Source organism: Miniopterus schreibersii (genome assembly GCF_964146895.1).
Source record: "Miniopterus schreibersii genome assembly, chromosome: 16".
Classification (NCBI taxonomy): Eukaryota; Metazoa; Chordata; class Mammalia; order Chiroptera; family Miniopteridae; genus Miniopterus; species Miniopterus schreibersii.
In genome coordinates, this window is record NC_138116.1 from 32,291,499 (window position 1) to 32,308,859 (window position 17,361).

Sequence of the window (17,361 nt, forward strand, 5' to 3'; positions counted from 1 at the left end):
TGGTTAAGTCATATCTGTAATTTTACATAGTAGTAAATCTGTTAACACACTATTTCAGAAGGTTTTTTGACAGCTTTGTACATTGGAAATTTAACAACCATTTTCAAAAAAGAATTGTCTTCACCCAGACCTTTCCATATCATATATCCAACTACCCACTAGACTTCTCCCTTGAATGGCTGAAAAGTATTTCATGCACATGTCTAAAATCAAATAATTTCTACCCACCCCGAGATGGCCCTCATCTAATCTTCCCTATTTCACTGAATGACACCACTTTCTTGTGGTGCACAACCCGGAAATCTTTAGCATCTTCTCCATTCCACCTCCCCCATTCCAAACGCACCATGTCCTGAATATTCTCCTCATTATTTCTTGACCCTATCTATTCCCCACCCTTCACAACTCCACATCTCTAAACCAGGTGATTATCATCTCTTTCTCAGATTATGATAATAGTCTCTAACTGATCTCTCTATAACCACTCTAGCCCCTGCAATCCACTTTTCATGCAGCAGACAAGTCTTCCCTCCCCCATCCCACACAAATCTGAATATTCTTTGCTAAATCCCTTCAGTGGCTTCCTAAAGCTATTAGGTTGATAAAGTCCAAAATTATTAACAAGGCATATACAATCTAGGCCTTGCCTATCCCTCCAGCCTCATTAGTTGCTACTTCCCTCTTCCAGCACTATGCTCCAGACATATTGCTCTTCTCATTTTTCTTCTTTCATTTACTCTGACATTTTAAAGGTACGTTATCCTAAATGCATAAGAACAATGCACAGGGCTCACTTAAGATAAAGACTGACTTTTGCTAAGAGAGCTACAGGCCCGCAACGTAACTACCCACTATGACCTGCCCAGTTGGAATTTATGATCAGACCATCTTGTGTGGTTATTTTTTGGTGACTGGGCCTGCCATGTGGCCCCCAGGAGCTTGTCAGGTTTATTACATAGGCCCTTTTTCATTCACATACAGCTGATTCAATTCATTCCTACATTACTCAATCTTTTTGGTCACAACACATACAGAATGAGTCAATAAAGCCACTTCTTTGCTAACCAAGCTCCTCATACAGGCAGTGGGTCCTTAGCTAAATCTATCACATTTCTCAATTTAGTTCAGTGTCACTTCTTACCTGGTATCAGCATTATCACTTCCTTCTAACCTAATCTACTTTCTCTTCCTGACACATTCTGCTCTAGCTACACTGTCCTCCTTGTTGTCTATAGATTCTGGTATACTCCTGCCTCAGGACTTCTGCATTTGCTGGTTGGTCTGCATGGACTTCTCTTCCCCCAGAAACACATACGTGCAAGATACTCTGGGCTTGTTCAGGTCTTTGAATCAAATAGCACCTCACTGATGCCTTTCCTGCTGAGGACCTTTACTCAAAATTGCAGGAAGCGAACACACTCCTGGTCTCCCTTACTAGCTTCTATCTTCTACATAGAATTTACCTATTTGACATTCCATATATTTCACTTATTTTTTTAAATTGGCTCTGCCACCCTAGTTGATTTGGCTCAGTGATTAGAGCGTCAGCCCTTGGACTGAAGGATCCTGGGTTTGATTCCAGCCAAGGACACATACCTGGGTTGCAGTCTCAATCCTCAGCCTCTGTCCAGGCGCGTGGGGGAGGCAACCAATGAATGTGTCTCTCTCACATCAATGTTTCTCTCTCTCTCTCTCTCCCTCAGACTCTCTCTGAAAAATAAAATAAAATAAAACCTGCCCTGCCACTAAGCTTCACGAGGGAAAATCTTTTGTCTAGCTTGTTCACTGCAATATCCCAGCACCAAAATTAGGGCCTGAGAGAGTGGGCACTCATTATTTGTTGACTGAAAACACTGATGTGTAACTCTTTTCACTGTCCCGGCCACTGAAAGACAGCACCCTCATTCTCGGTAAACGTTCCCCCATCTTGACTCTCAGAGGGGTTTAGTCCTAGGGTTGGGTCTTTTTCTTCCGGGTGTCCGAGTCTGTCCAAAAAGCCAAAGTAGTAGAACCCTGAAGCTACTGTTTCCTTGGTTTCTCTTGATCCTTACATAGTCTTCTTCAACTACCACTCACCTTAACACCACAGTCTAAATTTCGCTTTCAGAATCTCAAATCCCATCTTAACAGATCCCTCCCACCTCAACACCAATCTCCCTTTTTCCTGGTTGCCTTCCCTCATAAATACTTTTTCTTATAGTCTCACTACTGCCAGTTCTCCAGCTCTTCCACTCCTTCCACACTCTCATTTTATCCATTCAGTTTGTCTTCCCGTCTCAGTTTCGGATCTTTCTAAACCTCCTCGGCCCCGGGGGTCTTCCCTACTTTAATCCCTAGTCTCCATTCAATTAGTCAGCTCCTCACCTGCCTCCACCCCCTATCGGGTCTGTCCCCCTAGACCCCGAAGTCAGCACCTCGTGGGCCCAGAGCCCGAGAACGAGGAACCTGGGTGACACATGGGCTAAGTGAACTCCCAACCATCGTGAAAGACAATAAGTGACTTACCTCTGAGAGCAAAATTCCAGCCAGACCACCAGGCTGGAGTGGGCCTCTAACCCCAGTCTCAAGCCATTTGCAGCGTGAAGCTCCTAGAAACGCAGGTGTTACGATCCCAGCGCGCCGCCATCTTGGGCAACCATCCAGCCTCGTGATTGGACAATCAACACCTCGCGAGATCTGTAGTAGATTCTGAAGAAAGAAAAAACTATCGCGAGACCTAGAGTTTGCGGCTCCTTCCAACAGAAAAAGGGGCGTGGTAGCCAGCGGTGTCCTTTGAGCGAAGGTACCTGCGTTAGAATCCGCTAGGTAACTTGTTTTTTGCAAATATAGATTTATTTATTTTTTAAAGTTGCTTTCTGAGCCTCACTCCAGACTTACTAAATCACAGTCTCTGGGGTTGGTCAGGAAATAGGAGGAGGGCGGCGGGGGCAGGGGGCGGGGGAGAAAGCTTCTGGATTTGATGGCGGGCAGTTAGCGTTTATTGTGCAACAGGCCTCTACAGCGATGCCTCATTTTAACATCACAGATAAACTGTCAGGTAAGAAAGAGTAGTTTCATTTACAGAGAAAGAACTGGGGATCATTTGTTCAAGATCTGACACCCTGATGATATCCAGTCCCCGCTCTTTGTATTTCTTCACCTGCCTCTTGAGCTGGAAGCGCTATTAAATACATTTCATTTTTCTTTTCAACTCGGTTTTATTCATTTGTACCCTCTGGTAAGTGGAGTGAGCATTATTCTCCCTACTTTACAGGTGTGAAAAAGCGGTACGTTACTTGCCCTGGCTCAGTTGTGTGGCTCAGTTGGTTGGAGCGTGGTCCTGTAAACCCAAAGGTTAGGTTCCGCTCAGGACACGTCCAGGTTGCGGTTCCATCCCAGATCCGGGCATGCGGAGGCATCCAGTGGACGTTTCTCTCTCAGAAAATAAAAATCAAAATCAATGAAAATCAATAAATGTATCCTTGGGTGAGGATTTAAAACAAACAAACGAAAAAGGTAAATTACTTTCAAAAGATATACAACTAGGGCTAAAGTCTCTGGACTCTCGCCTAGTACCTCTTTACATTAAAAAGCTTGCCTAGGCCCTGGTAATTAATGTGAAAGCGTCTTGCAAACGATTGCCATAAAATTGAGAAGGAGTAAGGAATGGAGATCTCAGCTTTACCAGTAGTCACCCAAGGAAAGGCGAAGAGGTGTTTTCATTGTCTGTTACGTAACCAACCACCCCAAAATGTACAGTTAAAAACATCCCACTGTGGACTGGGATTAGCCTGCCCCCCCCCCAGCCATTCTTCTGCTGTAGTTGCTGTTCATAGTAACATTCACTGGGGGCTGGTTCAGCTGGAATGACTGGGCCTCTCTCCTCCTGTAGTCTCAAAGTCTGTCTCTCTCTCTCTCTCCATGTGACCTTTTCTAATAATCTCTCCAGCAGAGTAGCCAGGCTTCTTACATGGTGCTTCAGGTCTCCCAAAAGGGCAACAGTGGAAGCTTAGGCCCAGAACTGGTGCTTTCACCATATTCTATTTGTTAAAGCAAGTCAAAGGGCCAGCCCAGACTCAAAAAGTGGGGACAATGCCAGGGCACCTTCCAGTACTAGAAGGTATGGCTCACTGGGTCTACCATTGTAGTAGAATACCACAGAAAGTTTTCTGTCTTTAGTTGGTAGTGACTTTGGTATTGGTTATTTTTGCAGTTTTTAGTGCTTTCTTCTCGTAAAGTAAAAGAGAAAATAGCCATGGAGGTAAGACTAGTAGGATTGAAAGTGGATTGTATTTAAAATGCTGGTGAATTTCTCTGTTAACTCCAGAGATCCAGCCTCCCCTGTGGGTCGAACCAGAGAGCCAGGGGCGCTCTGCAGCCAGGGAATTTGGGCTTTAATCTTGCCCCACCACTCACTGTGATTATGGACAATTTACTGAAACAATTCAAGCCTCAGTTTGCTCAATTTTGCAAAACCGAATAGTAATCTCATAGAGCTGTTGTGAGAATTAAATCAGATAATGCGTATAAAACACTTATAGTTTCTGGTTCATAGTAAGCTATTACTACTACTACTACGACTACTACTACTACCACCATTCCTTATAACATCTCTGGTCTCCTTCCATTTTTAAAAAATTATTTCATAAAGATAAAGCATATTCATTATAGTAAATTTTTTTTCATTATAGTAAATTTGTAAAAAAAATTTTTTTAATAATATAGGAAAGTATGAAAAAGAAAGCAAAAATTATCTGAAATCTCACTACCTAGAGCCAATCACCATCAAATTTTGGTAACCTTACTTCTAGACCTCTATATATCCATAAGGATATATGACTAAATAATTTTATAGAAATGTTATTTATATTTTTACTCAAATATAAGTTTTAGAGATTCTCTAACTTTAATTAATATAGTTCTACATAGTCCTTTGTGATGGGTGCATAGTATTCCGTTGTATGAACGTAGCACACTTTTTAACTAATTTCCTTATGGATGGACATATGTTCGCCTGCTCCTAAAATTGTGGTACAATGATAAATACATCTTTAAATTTTTTTACATAAAATGAAAATTGTTTAGAGACTACACAAAATAGATTAATAAGATATTCAACATCTGTCTCTTAGGGCTCATCTCTCTGATTTACCCTCAATTCCCAAGAATATAATCTGGTAGAAGTCTGTCCAACTTCCATACACCAACGAGGACAGTACAGGCATCCAGGTAGTCAATTACACCTTTTCTTCATGCTGCCTCTTTATATAAACTGATTCTGCGCGTTCAGTGGGTAATGCTGCTAATTCTGAAATGTTGCATAGCTGGTGCCAGAACTGCTTTCAGCATCAGCCTGAAATTAACCCTTGAAGGTATCAGCCTGGGCTCCTACTTTACAGAAGTTAATTATTTCAAAGACCTTGTTATTCTTCCCTGCCACCGTCCTTTGGCCAAGGCCAGCCAGTCAACATCCACAAGTCTCTATAACTTCATGTCTGGGGGGAGCACTGATTGAGTATCAGTTCCTTCTAGCCCGGAAGACCCAGGGTCCTCCTTATATAAATTTATCCAGCTCCTTCTTATGGACCACGTTAATATATCAGAGACCTAATGGCCACCTTAATTAAGTCACAAAAGCTATACCCTACTCCCAGAATAATGACTTTCTTAGCCTATATTCACGTAACTGAGAGAGCTACTCAAGTGATGCTTTACACTTAGGACACCTTATTTTTTATTATTATAAATAATGCTGAATTCTTTCAAGAACTTGGAAAGTAAATTTCAAAAAAGTAATAGCTGTTGGAAGAACTGGATTTAAATGTACATCTGACTACCCTCCCTCCTATTCCATGTCCCCAAAACAGAAGATATTAATTAAAAATAAATAAACACCAAATAGTGCTGATAACCCAAAAATAGTGCCATTGACAGACTAAAAAATTTGAGGAAATTATTGCTAAAGTTGATTATATAAAAATTTTAAAATTCAGTATAAGCCCTGGCTGGTGTTCTCAGTAGTTAGAGCGTCAGCCCGCACACCGAAGAGTTGAAGTTCTATCCCCAGCCCCAGTCAGGGCTTGTGCTCAAAGCAACCAATCGATGTTTCTCTCTCTCTCTTCCCCTCTCTGTTCCTCCCTTTCACCCACTCTCTCTAAAAATCAATGAAAAAAATATCCTCAGGTGAGGATTAACAAAAAATAATAATAAATAAATAATTTTACAATTTTAATATGAAAAAAGTACAAGTAATAGACAACAAGTAGAAAATATTTGCAATATATATATAACAGACAAGGGTTAATACCCAAGATATATTTTCAAACAATGACAGATTAATAAGAAAATAAGCCAGTGTTAAAAGGAGCCATAGAGCCCCTGGCTGGGTAGCTCAATTGGTTAGATGTCATCCCAACATGCCAAGGTTGCAGGTTCAATCTCTGGTCAGTGCTTATACAAGAAACTACCAATGAATACATAAATGAGTGGAACAACAAATTGATGTTTCCCTCTTTCTCTCCCCTTCTCCATTCCTCTTTCTAAAATCAATAATTTTTTTTTAAATTAAATGAGCAATGGATATGAAGAGGAAACTCACAAAAGAGCATATATAGTTGACCAATGAATGTATATGAAAAAATGATGGAATGCATAAGTAACCATAAAAAGACATAGTAAAATATAATGTATCATTTTTAATGTATCAGATTAATAAAAATAAAAAATATTGATAATGTTCAATGATGGCAGAGGTTGGTAAATTGGTTAGCTTTTGATGTGTAACAAACTAAAACTTTGTGGCTTAAAATAACAGACATTAATTGTTACTCAAAATTCTGCATATTCACTGGGCAGTTATTCTGATCTGAGCTAGTTCAGCTGATCTCTGCAGTTTGCTGGAGACTACACTGGAGCTTGGATGGTTTAGGATGACCTTTCGTGCCTGGCAGTTGGCAAGCTGCTTGGTCTAGGGTTAGGATCAACAAACTACTTCCAGTGGGCAAAATTGGCCACACCTACTTATTTACATATTATTTATGGCTGCTTTCACAATACAACAGCAGAGTTCACTAGTTGCAAGAGATACCATATAGCCTGCAAAGCTGAAAATATTTATTATCTAGTCCTTTACGGAAAAAGTTTGCCAATCCCTGGTCCAGGGAACCTAAGCTAGAAGTGTGTCTCTCTGCTTCACATGATTTCTTGCCCTCCAGTGGGATAGACTGGGTTTATTCACATCACAGGACATTACAATAAAATGAGAAAATAAGCTACAGTATCTCTTAAGGCCTACGCCAGCCTAAATACAAGGAGTAGGGAAATAGACTTCATCTCTGTGTAGGAGGAACAGCAAAGAATCTGTGGTCAATTGCAATCCACCATAGCAAATATAAATTGTCCTTTTGAAGGCTAATTTAGCAATATATATTTTTAAATCTAAAATGGCCAATCGTAGAATATCTGTGAAAGGTAAAAACTGATGGCAGCGATTGATTCAGGAATGAAGAATTGACGATTGGGAGACAGGAGTAGGAAGGAGATTTGCATTTCAATATGATTGATGTAGTGATTTTTGAATTTTGTATGAGGTATATTGAAAATGAATAAATGTGTATATATTCTCCTAACCAGCAATTCCATTTTTAAGTTATATCCCAGAGAAATTCATGTTTATGGTGAGATTAAAGTAGGCATATTGATGATCATTGTCACATTGTTAATAAAATAGAAAAAAAAGGGGGGGGGGAACAACATAAATATCCCTCAGTAGGGAAATGAGTAAATAAGTTATGAATGCCTAGTATTATGAAATGCTATACGGCTGTTAAAAATAAATCTATACTGGCCCTGGTTGGGCAGCTCAGTTGGTTAGAGTGTCATCCTGATACTGGCTGAATCCTCGGTCAGGAGGCATACAAGAATCAACCAATGAATTCATGAATAAGTGGAACTACAAATCTCTCTCTCTCTCTCCCTTCCACTCTCTCTGAAAAGCAATGGAAAAAATATCCTCAGGTGAGGGTAAAAAAAAAAAAGAAGAGCCAGCCGGGCATAGCTCAGTGGTTGAGCATGGACCTAGGATCCAAGAGATCTCGGTTCAATTCCCAGTCAGGGCACATGCCTGGGTTGTGGGCTCGATCCTCAGTGGGGGGCATGCAGGAGGCAGCCGATCAATGACTCTCTCATCATTGATGTTTCTCTCTCCCTCTCCCTTCCTCTTTGAAATCAATAAAGATATATTAAAAAAAAAAAAAGGGAAAACATGACAGTGAGGACAAGGAAGGAGGGAGGGAAGGGAAGGGAGGGAAAGGAAAGGAGGGAAGGGAAGGGAGGAAGGGGAGATGCAATAATAAAAATAAAAATATATGGTTAATGGGAACATGGGCCCCTTCCCATGTTCAAACTCCCCCTCCCTCTGTGGAACCATAACGAAGGCCATCTGTAAACAGACTGTGAGACCTTGGAAACCTGTCCAGCAACTCAGTCTAAGAAAGGCCAAAGAGAAACCGCTTCTAGATGTGAGCCTGGATTGTAAACAGTGAGTGTTTTGATCTTGCACAGTTTGCGCAGGGGTACATCCCCCTGCCTCTGCATGCCCTGATTTTCTGTTTTCTGTACTCTTTAAAACCTTGTTTTGGGAAGTTGTGAGTGATAGCAAAACAATACACCAGCTGGCCGCCCCTGGTGTGGCCCATCCGCAGGCCAGATGGGACTTAGTGGGACAACTTCACTGGTGGCAGCCAGTGCAGTGGTAAACTTCATAGTCGACTGCTACTGGTGCACATATAAGTCCTAATAAGCCCATGTCCTTCACAGCCAGTCCTCCGGGTTATTTCTTTGGAATCCACAAACAATACGCTGAGGTTTTCTGGGACCTCGGCACTTTGCATAACAAAAAACAAAAAGTCACTTTGAATAGTTGCACAACATTCCATTGGAAAGATATACCGTTATACTGTTGGACCAGAGGTCCACTGGCAGACAGCTTTTTTCAGTTTCTCTTTACTGTAAACGAGGCTGGGGTGCACACCTTGTACACACACGTTACAATTTAAGTGGTCCTCTCATCCCTGCTGTCCCAGGGGCCATGGGAAGATGGGATTTGACTCGTTTCTTATGGAGAAGCTGTTGGGAGAGTGTCTGAATGTGCCTGGAGATGACCTTGGCCTGAGCTCCCTAAGGGCAGTGCAGAGAGCAACAGCCCTCAAACCTCAGTGTGCACATGGATCATCTGGGGAACTTGTTAAACAGCAGGTTCCAGAGCTGCACCCCAGAGAGTCAGATTCAGTCTGAGGAGAGGTCTGAGCATCTGCATTTTAAACAAGTACCCTAGCTGATTCTCATGTGGGTGGGTGGTGGACCACACTTGGAGAAATATTGACTTAGAGAGTGGAAGAGAGAGTGGAGGGAGGTAAAGAGCGTTCACCTGCGAAACAGGAGTGCTGGGGTTGATAGGGAAGAAAATTAATCAGGCCTCTTCAGTCAACCTAGGAGACCAGGCTCCAGTGTGCTTTGGGTTGGGGCAAAACTAACAATCTGGCTTCAACAAATACAAAATAATATTGAATATAAACTGTAATTGGGGAAAAAAAGGAAAAAAAATTTTTTTAAATTTGCCTTCATTCTCTAAAGGGATCCAGTGATTTTGATAGTCACGTAGAAAGACCCCAAGTCTCCTAGTGTGTCCCTAACCTCGTTTCCTCCCCTTTCTGTGCTCAGCGATGTTCAGTTATGAATGTAGGTACAAGGAAACAGCCCAGCATGGTCACTGGGGCATTCAAAAAGCCATGGACTCTGGCTGGAAAAGGTGGGAGCCTACCTCAGGGTCACCGGCAGAGATACCCAGTTAGGGGTTCTTCTGGAAAGTGGAAAACAATCCCAAGTCTTGGTGAGGATGTGGCACTACAGGAACTCTGACGGGTGGAACATAAATTGGCATCTACTCCGAAAAACAATTTGACCCAATAATTCCACTCCAGGGTATATACCCCAGAGAAACTCTTATACTTTGGCTCCAGGAAACATAGACATCGAAACAACAAAAAGCTGGAAAGAATCCAAATGCCCTTGGACAAAAGCATGGATAAATTAATGGTGGCATATTCACACAACGAAATACTAGTGCTAATGAATGAACTACACACACATCAGGCCGGACGAGTCTGAGAGATACGAGTGGAAAAAGTAATTCATAAAATACATTCTGGTTAAATTTTAAAATAAGCAAAACTAAACCATTTATTATTTGGTGCTTTCCGTGTGGGGAAATAGAAAGAAAAGCAAAAGACTGTGGGACAAATTCCCAACAGCAGTCACCTCTGGCCAAGGCCGAGGATGAGATCTTTGAACACAGGTAGCAGGGTTCTAGTTCTTAAATGGGGCAGTGGGTTCACAGGTGTGTGCTTCATTATTATTTTTTTAATATATCTTTATTGATTTCAGAGAGAGAGAGAGAGAGAAACATCAATGATGAGAGAGTCCTTGATCCGCTGCCTCCTGCACGCCCCCGACTGGGGATGGAGCCCGCAACCCGGGCATGTGCCCTGACCGGGAATCGATCCCCGATCGCCTAGATCCTAGGTCGACGCTCAACCGCTGTGCCCCGCCTGGCCGGGCTGTTTCATTATTATGCGCCTGACTGCATATACATCACATATATTCTGTTGGCTCTATCAAATGCTTCAGAATTTACAAAATAGAAAGGTGAAACTCCTAGCCGCTACTGTGGCCTCTGGAGGTTATTCATCCTCTGAACCCCATCTCTGCGGGCCTCCAACAGGCACCGTGGACCAGGAAGCAAGAAGCCAGGCCTGCCCGGCGGGCGGGGCTCAGCGGTTGAGCGTTGACCTAGGATCCAGGCGATCGGGGTTCGATTCTCGGTCAGGGCACATGCCCGGGTTGCGGGCTCGATCCCCTCGATCCCGTCAGGGGCGTGCAGGAGGCAGCCGATCAATGACTCTCACATCATTGATGTTTCTTTCTCTCCCTCTCCTTTCCTCTCTCTGAAATCAATAAAGATATATTTAAAAAAAAAAAAAAAAAAAGAAGCCAGGCCTTCAGAGACCCATGGAAGCTTATAAAAACCCACCTCCCTCTCGCCGTTCAGAAATTGGAGCATGCCTCCCTTCTGCCCCTTTCCCATCTGTTTCTCGTAGACTGTGTGAGTAATGGCCTCTTTCCCCAGCCAATCTGACTGCATGTTTAGATGATATGGCATTTTTCTCTGACAACAACAGGACGACGCTTAGGACAGTGTTCTCTGAAGAAGCAAACCATTCCAGCCCCGATTTTTTCTTACCCTAATGCATCCCTAGCACCCGCTCCTTCCCAGCTGCCAGTCTCACACCTGGCTGGGCCTCCAGGCTTCTTTTTGCACCCCTGGTCACAAGCTCCTTTGGCTCCCTTCCTCACCCATTGTGAGCTCAGCAGCAGGTCTAGGGCTCTCCAGGGCCTTGAACTTTCTCCCCCTGGCATGTATCTTGATTGAAAGACCACCCAACCTTTAGGAGAGGGGCAGAGCTCCTGAGGTGAGGTTTAGACTTGACCAATGCAGTTGAGTGGATTAGGATTCTAAATAGGTGAGCTCCAATCCCCTCTTCCCCGGGTCTGACTGTGTGTCTTTGGATAGGTCCCTCATCACCATGGAGCCTATTGGTTTGCCTAAGAGATAGAGGGTATTGTTCTTTGGGATGTAGATTATGTGCAAGGACCCTTAAAAGATGAGCCACCCAGCCAGCGTGGCTCAATGGTTGAGCATCCACCCAGGATCCAGGAGACCTTGGTTCGAGTCCGGATCAGGGCACAGGCCTGGGCTGTGGACTCGATCCCCAGCAGGGGGCGTGCAGGAGGCAGCCGATCAATGACGCATCATTGATGCTTCTGTCTCTCTCTTCCTCTCCTTTTCCTCTCTCTGAAATCAATGAAATCAATAAAAATATTAAAAAAAAAAAAAAGATGGAAAAGACGTTCATCTAGTTTCACCCACTTGCGTTAAAGATGGAACAACTGAGGCTAGAGTGAGGAGGAGACTTGGATGAGCTAGGGATGCTCTGCTGTCAGGTCCTGGACCAGAACCCAGGCCTCCTGCCTCTCCGCCACCTCGCCTCCCTGCTTCTTGCTCAGGCATGGAGGTGAGGGACAAGGGCCTACAGCTGCAGGCTTAGCCCTGCCCGAGCTTCATCCACGGGCCAGACATTCAACCTTAGAAGATGTTTACCTTTGAAACTGCTGATACTATCTGCGGGCAGGAGGAGCCTGCCTCACCTGTCAGCTGATCCATTGCACAATCTGGCAAGCTGAGGCCTGAGGCTCTTCCCACACTAAGCCCAGCTATAGAAGGGCAAAGTCAGGGTTCTGGGAATAACAAAAACTTGGACACTACCTTTACCTCTCCCGCAGACCCTTCCTCTCCTCCCTGCAGGGCTTCGGGTACACTGAGGGTAAGAAAGGCCTGAGGAGGGGACACGGGGGTGGGAAAGCACGTTCTCTGCAAGAATCCAAGGGGAGCAGGGCTAGTCGTCCTCCTCGCCTCAAATGGGGATTTAATTTCGGGGAGGGAATTGGAAAGGAGGAGGAAGCAGCTTAGCCCTGGTGCCTTTTTCAGCCCATGAGTTGAGAATTTATCTTTGAAATGGAGAAATGGGAGAAAGTGAGACGGAGAACAGAGTTGGTCCGTGAGGCTGCCAGTGGAGACTCTAATGGAGACAGTGGAGACTGGACTCCGTGCAAAGATGTCTGGGGTCCCATGTTTGTCCCCCGACCAGTGAGGCAGCAAATGGCCGGTCCCAGCTGTGGCACACACACAGACTGCCGAACGCCAGCCCCGTCCTCAACATCGCCACTGCTCAGGAATTCCACCAAAGGCCCCTGAGCAGCCCGATTAAAACTGGTCGTGTGGTGGTGGTGGTTGTTTTTTTTTAATTATTCAACTGTCATATATGAGACCGTATGACTATAACACAAAGGGGAGTTCTTTTTTCATTTAACTTCACAATATGCACAGCTAGTCCAGGCTAGATCTTACAACCTGAGCACAGATGTTGAACTTTTTCTATGCTGTTTAGGTTTACGGTGCTCAGAAATCCTGTAACTAAAGCTATGCCTTCACAGCTGCCACAAACTCCAGCCCTCACACTCAGTTGTATGAGAAATGGAGTTTAGCTTTTTGGGGGTTCCCTCATGAATTATGCACAGTTTTGGGAGAGCTTTTTTTTGGGGGGGAGGGGACATCAGGCGCTCAGGCATTGATCCCCACGGGGCACAGTGGCTCTCTCGACTGTTTCCATTCCCAACTTGGTGACATGGGACATAGTCCCTGATGCCGCGCCCTCTCGGAGGACCAGTGCTCCTGCTCTCACTCTCACAGCCTCTCTGCTCTTTCCTTTTTACCTTCCACTGGCCTGGGGGGAAATACTGATGTACAATTATAAAAATAGTTTGAAAGCAGACATGATATAGTAATGCATGGGTTTTTTAAAATATCGAATACTGAGATCTAGTGATGGATCTAATAACTTCATACTTTTGAAGTAGTGATAAAATGTAAACAATATTTCAACATATTGCAACAACCATAATAGGATATGAAGATAGCTGATATCTGCTGATGAAAAAGGCATGGGCACTATTAATGCAACAGTGTTTTTTTTTGCCTACTTTCATAATTGAATGCTACCTTTCAGATACAGGTTAATGAAAAATAAAGATGTAATTTTTTTTTCCATCCAAGTTCAAGGGCCTAGGTCATAAGAAACCCTGGTCAGGGGGAATTCATCTCTCTCAATCCCTATTTCTTCAACAGGAACCACAAATTCTCGCTGAGACTGGTAGCACAAGACCTATTATTATTTGCTTAAATGAAGGGGGAGAGAGTGTGTACATAGGTTAATATCTAAATAATCTTTTTAACCTTTAGTAGGGTTTATTTACACCTAGTTTACACAAAAATTAACATTTTTTTTTTTTTTAATCACAGAAAAATAGAAGCAGCACATTAGAAAAAGACAGGGCAGTTCTGCTCTTATCTTAGTTAATCTTTCATATTCTTTGGGTTTAATCTGTCATTTAAAAAATTTTCTTGCCCTAGCCGGTTTGATTCAGTGGTTAAGAGCATTGGCCCGCAAACTGAAGGGTCCCAGGTTCGATTCTGGCCAAGGGCATGTACCTCGGTTGCAGGTTTGGGGGTGCATGCGGGAGGCAACCAAACAATGTGTCTGTCTCACATCAATATCTCTCTCTCTCTCTCTCTCTCCCTCCCCTTTCCACTTTCTCTGAAAAGCAATGGAAAAAATACCCTCCAGTGAGAATTAAAAAAAATTTTTTTTCTTGACATGGCTGCTTTGAACACCGAATCTTAGCCTTTCTTCCTTTCTGATATATGCATTTAAAACTAAACTATAAACTTTCCTTTAGCATGGTTACATCCCATAAACAACAGATCAAAACTGCAGGTCATACAGCCGAAGCATTCGAAGAGGAGAGAACTTTGACCTCCAGCTGCACCCCGAAACAAAGTCTTGCTGCCCCCACCCCCCAGGAAACAAAGGACCGGCACATAATCGGAACTTGAACATCTGAATTCTTTCAGATGTCATGGGTCTGCGTTGTCCAGGAAGATCCGGTGTTGATGCCTTTTTACCATAAATGGCCAAGTCCCAAGTTCCTCCAAATAAAACTTGTCCCACCAGCACCTCGCATACCTGTGTCCCCTAGCCCCTTAAAATCCCTTACCCTAGTCCAGTGAGCAAGATGAATTTGAGGCACCATTAGGTCTCCCATCTTCTCAGTGGATTCCTTCTTGATCAATAAACCTTTCCTTACTCCAAACTCTGACGTTTTGAGTTTTGGCCTTTCGAAGTATTGGGCACACAAACAAGGCTGTCGTCTGCATGTCTGACACTGAAGCTTGACGTCCGCAGAGCAGGCAGTTGGGAATAGAAAATGGATATAAAGTGGAGGAGAGGAAAAAATAAGCTGGTACTTCCAGGCATGATCTGGAGCCCATGAGGGTCCACTGAAGCCTGTGTCAGTTCTCATTGCCTCTGGTGTTGATGGTGTGGGTGTCATGCAGAAGCCAGGCTCTTTGCACAGAGCTAAGCACCCATCCTCGGCCCAGAAGTCAGAGAAGCTGCAGGAAGATGTAACAGTTGCGTGCATGGCTGCTGCTCATGTCAGTGAGCTGAGGCAGCAGATAATCCGCAACATAGGCCAGCTACAGAGTAGCTGCTGCTTCATTTCCACCCTCCAAAGCTTCCACAAGAAACTCTTTTGTGGCTCATGCTAACTGGAAACATACTGAAAAGGGAACTCTGGGAAATGTAATTTAGTCTAACCAAGCTGAAACCTTTCAAAGGCATCATACTCACTCTATATCTCCATGGTTATGAACACCTGTCCTAAAGTCAGACCTCTCAGGTTTACATCCCAGTTCCTTTACTTAAAGCTGTGTGTCCACCTGAAACTATTGCAAAATAATATTGGATGTAAACTGTAAAACAAACCAACAAACAAACACTATTTGAACTTTTTTTCAAAAAAAGCTGTGTGTCCAAGAGTAAGTTACTTAGTCTTCCTGTGCCTCAGTTTCCTTGTCTATAAAATGAAGCTATAATAGTGGTACTTACCTTATAAGATTTGTGTGAGATTTAAATGAGATAACATATACTTGCTGTTGATATATTATCAATAAGACTTGGCCTATTGGAAAAGTACAATAAATATCAGTTATCAGTTGTATGATCTTGGGAAAATCATTTCATCTTTCTGATTTTCAAGGCTTGCTTTTTTTAATCTGTAAAATGGGGATAAATTCCTTGGCTTATTTCAAAGGCATCTACTGAAATAACCCATTTAAGTCTTATTCAAATGCGAACAGAGTTGATGGTCATCATAAGCACCTCTCTTAGCTCCTTCCAGCCTCGGGACTGAAATCTACCCCAGGGACCAATCTAAAGTAAGCTCACCAGTGACTACTCAGTAAGAGTGGTTCTCCAAATGTACCATATTAGTGTAAGATATGAATAATAGGAAAAACTGGGTGTGGTGTATAGAATTCTCTGTGCTATCTTTGAAATGTTTCTGTAAATTTAAAACTATTAAAAATAAAACATTTGTGTTTTAAAAACTTAATCTTAAAAATAAATTAACCTCTTGGTCTGATATCTCATCAAGGCAGCAGGGGTACCCACTGCTCTTCCAGTCTCGCCATGCCTCCCATGGACAAGAAGAAGAAAGGTGCCCTAAAGTCAGCCAAGAAAGACAAAGACCCAGTGAACAAATACGGGAACAAGGCCAACAAGAAGTCATCCAAAGGCAAAGTCAGGACAAGCTCAATAACCTAGTCTTGTTTGACAGAGCAACATGACAAACTCCGTAAGGAAGTTCCCAACAATAAGCTTATACCCTTGGCTGTTGGCTCTGAGAGACTGAAGATCCGAGGTTCCTTGGCCAGGGCAGCCCTACAGGAGCTCCTTAGTAAAGGGCTTATTAAACTGGTTGCAAAGCACAGAGCTCAGGTAATTTACACCAGAAACACCAAGGGTGGGGATGCCCCAGCTGCTGGTGAAGATGCATAAACAACAGGTGCCACCAGCTGTACATTTTGAAAAATAAAATTTTGTTAAAAAAAATAATAAGATAAGATGTAGAAAAAGAAAGTGTTCTCAAACTTTGACAGGCATCAGAATCCCTTGGAGGGCTTGTTAGAATATACCTTGCTGGGTCCAAGAGTCATGATCTATCAGGTCTCAGAAGGGGCCAGAGAAGTTACATTTCTAACGAGCAATGCTGAGACTGCTGATGTGAGAATCACGCTTTGAGAACCACTGACATTTAAACTATGTGAGTTTTCCTGTATTTCTCATGAACAGAGGCTCCCATTCATCATGACCCATCATTTCTTGGCTCATTCTGTCCATGACATCACCCAACATTTGCTTACCAGGCAGGAAGGAGACAATTGATGACCAACTCAGTCGCTGAGCAGAACAGAGTTCAACAGGGCCTGGAAAAAAATCCCTTTTACCTCCCTCCCTGCTTTCTCCAACCTCTTCAGAGCTCTAGGCCATGGATCAAGCCTTGTTTTAAAAAATACACACACATACATATTTAAATATATAAATTTCATTACAAAGAAAATTATGCTCATGGAGGACAATTAAGGAAAAGTAAAAAGAAGAAAAAATTACCCACAGCTTTCTCATCCAAAGGCAGTCACCTAATGTTTTTGTACGTTTATTTCCAAAATTGTATTTCAACTATAAATTTTTTTAAGATTTTCTTTTGAATATTGTTGTAATAAAAAAGGACAGACATTTTTATATCCTGTTTTTTCACTCAACACTATGTCATAAACACTTTTATGTTATTGTATAGTATTTGTAA

General features: G+C 42.9%; 1 protein-coding gene and 1 pseudogene across 2 annotated transcripts in view; one reads left to right on the top strand and one right to left on the bottom strand.

Moving 5' to 3' along the window:
- The window catches only part of METTL16 (methyltransferase 16, RNA N6-adenosine), a 55,015-nt gene extending 52,372 nt beyond the window's left edge, over positions 1-2,643 (bottom strand). Inside the window, exon 1 of the mRNA XM_081161878.1 lies at positions 2,506-2,643. The gene's annotated coding sequence lies outside the window, so the exon portion shown is untranslated. The remainder of the gene's footprint in view (positions 1-2,505) is intronic.
- Positions 2,644-5,168: 2,525 nt separating this feature from the next.
- On the top strand, positions 5,169-16,553 carry LOC308568723 (small ribosomal subunit protein eS25 pseudogene; annotated as a pseudogene). Its single transcript has 2 exons — positions 5,169-5,208; positions 16,150-16,553. The product of its transcript is annotated as a small ribosomal subunit protein eS25 pseudogene (transcript).
- The last annotated feature ends 808 nt before the right edge of the window (positions 16,554-17,361 follow it).